The 2973-nt window shown below is 41.6% G+C and overlaps 1 long non-coding RNA gene across 1 annotated transcript; it reads right to left on the minus strand.

Moving 5' to 3' along the window:
- Positions 1-208: 208 nt before the first annotated feature.
- Positions 209-2933, minus strand: LOC103584436. The gene is made up of 3 exons (XR_549974.1): positions 2743-2933; positions 2187-2277; positions 209-353 (listed from the first exon to the last, which is right to left on the minus strand). It is a non-coding gene; the product is annotated as an uncharacterized LOC103584436 (long non-coding RNA).
- Positions 2934-2973: the final 40 nt, after the last annotated feature.

The following is a 2973-nucleotide window of genomic DNA, read 5'->3' on the forward strand; positions in this document are numbered from 1 at the left end:
AAAATTGGCATAATAATAACATCCTACTGTCTGTGATGATTAAACAAGCAATGTAAAATCACTTTGAAAGGCTTTACATAACATACCAATGTAATGTAAGAGGAAGCAAATATCACTCCTCCAAATGGGGTATAAGTCCTGTGGTTCAACTTTCAAAGTCTAAGCCTGACTCACCTTCCCAGCCTTGTTAAACCCCTTAACCGACCTGTGGTCACTCGAGTGGGAGAAGAGTCATGTGTAAGGCTCCAAGGGTGGGGCAGTGACTATTCAGTCAGTTGTTCCATATCTCCATGGCTTCATCTATAAATCGGGTTGTGTGGAATTCATTCACATGTCCACAAGATACTGTAGGTCTGAGGAAAGGAGTGGAGAATTTACCAAAAGTAAAATATTTACATAAACCCCTCCCTTCCAGGGATAAATAACCAAGGTCATCAAATATTACCACTTCTTGCACTGATCTAGAAAGGGCCTTAGAGATCATTACATTTGTTTTTACAGATGCGAAAAATGAGGCCCACAAATAAACTGAATTGTAGAAGTCTAAGAGAGAAGTCAGTGGGACAGCAGGGGCTAGAGCCCAGATCCTCAGATTCCAAAGTCCACCGCCCTCTCTGCCAGATTGCAGCATCACCCAAGGCACCTGTGGCCCATACACATTATCAACACCAAGACACATTACAATTTAATCAACAGCCAAATGTAGGCCATGAGGGGAGGGGTTATATTACTCTGGGGGAAGGAGGGAGGCTAAGAGCTGGGGGAGCTAGGAAAAACTTCACTGAGGAGGATGTTGGTTGAAATACTCAGGTGAGAGGAAATCAAGGGAATAGTTAAGGCAGAAAAAAGGCAGTTGTGGGAAGAAAAGACCTGATGGATAAAATTTTCTTTAGGGAAAATAAATGACAGATTAGAAGACTATGATGCTTTGAATCAGGATACTCCCTGATTATATGCAACTTAGTCCTTTTGTTGTCTTCTGAGTTTTTAACATTTATTTATATTTTTAATTCCCTAATATACTGTCTCCCTGCAAAACAGGGCCCTCTACAGAGACCACATCTAGCTTAGTGATCAAATACGTAGTCTCTGGACTCAGACTGCGTAGATTCAAATCCTTGCTTTACCAGTTACGAGCTATGTAACCTTGGACAAATGCTTTCACCCTTCTGTACCTCTGTAAAATGAAAATAACACCATCACCCATTTCAGGAGATTTTGTAAGGACTAAATGCGTGTAGTGGTCACAATCTCCTAATGGATTTTTAATCACTTTAGTTATAAAGTGCCCTTTTCTATATATAAACCAAAGTACACTGCATGTAGTAAAGTACTGTTTCACAAAAATATTGTTTCTGTCACATATGTGTGCATAGATTTCTGATTCATGATGTAAAATTTATTTATTACATTGGTTTGCTTTTTAAAATGTAAGAGCCACTGAACTAATGCATAGAACAAGGCTTAATCAGTGACTAGCATATAGTAATCACTTAGTGCTATCTATTGTTGTCATAGTTGCTGTTATGTACCTATCTATTAAAGTTGTTTTTACAGCTATATATAAAAATGCAAAAGCACTTTGGCAAATCTCATATATAATATTAACATAAGTTAAAGGCAAAAAGCTCTTCTGTCTCTGAAACCCACACAAGCAAAGCCCTGTTTAGGCACATATTTCTTGCTTGGTCCACTAACTACCTGTTACATTAAATTGAAGCGTCCACAGACTAATTTATCTGACCCTCTGCCAGTATTTGCAGAGAAATGCAGGCTTGGCACCAGAGTAAAATAATTTATTTTTACCTGGTTGGTGCGTTGGGTTTGGGAAGGTGGGAGTCAAGCCCATGGGTAGCTGAGGGAAGCAAGTGACTCAGAGAACTGTTTGCTCCCCCAGAGCCAAATATGCCACAGACAAGCCCAGACTAATAGATACCTGAGCCTTTGGGCAGGGCTGAATCACTTCCCCCTGCCTATACTCACCCAGACACCTCATAAAATAGCACGTGAGCCTATTACAGGTGTCCCTCAGGAAAAACCAGGACTCCCCAGATACAAAAAGGGGCTGATTACACAACAAAAGGTTACCTGAGAGGTTCCTTTAAATGACAGCTCACTTAAACGTTTAAAATAGCATTTAAATTCTAAAACCTCAGTTTACAGAAAAATATGCAAAATGTGCTCACCAGTTAAGAAATCAGAAGATCTGGATTCCATCCTGGACACTGTGTGACCTTGAATCAGTCATTTCCTCTCTCTAGGTTTAAGTGTCTTCTTCTGTTAAAAAAAAAAGAGAGAGAGAGAGAGAAAGAAAGAGAGAGATAACAACACCTACCTCAGATCATGGTAAAAATTAAAGACAGTATGCAGTAAAAAGCCAAGCATAAGATCTGACACTGGCAAATTCCCAATAAACGTCTGTCCCTTCTAGACTAAAAGTGAATACCAGCTGTTATAAACCGAGGCTCACCGGCCAGCTGGCCTGTGAAAAAGTCACAGGCATCTTAGTGTCTTCGTGGAAGTTAGCCTTCCTTTAAAAGGAGCTTTATAAAACCCTACCGTGGTCTCTCCAGCACAACTGCTGTGCTGAGAAGTCGGGGAAAGCAGTAATTTCCCATCTCAATCCTTACAGCAGTGGTTTGTAAATGCTTTGGCACTTAGGGAGCAGATTATCCCTTGGTACTGCCCGCCATTATTCATTGTTAAACTTAAAAAGAGCAAGAGGATCGATATCGTGCCTACATTTTACTTATTCGTGTTCCCACTTCAAATGAAAGGGAGGGAAACGCGTTAAAATTCGCCCGCGAGCTTCCCGGTGTGGTCTTAAGACTCCCGGCGCAGGGAAGGCCCCGAGGAGGGGGGATGCTCATGTTAGAGTTTTCGGGCCGACCCCAGTTTCTCGTTGGTGCCGAATCCAGGCCACGTGCCGCCATTTTGTTTCCAGGAAACATGGCGGCCACCCCTGCGGGGAAG

The sequence above is a fragment of the Galeopterus variegatus genome, unplaced genomic scaffold, assembly GCF_000696425.1.
Source record: "Galeopterus variegatus unplaced genomic scaffold, G_variegatus-3.0.2 Scaffold55920, whole genome shotgun sequence".
Lineage (NCBI taxonomy): Eukaryota > Metazoa > Chordata > Mammalia > Dermoptera > Cynocephalidae > Galeopterus > Galeopterus variegatus.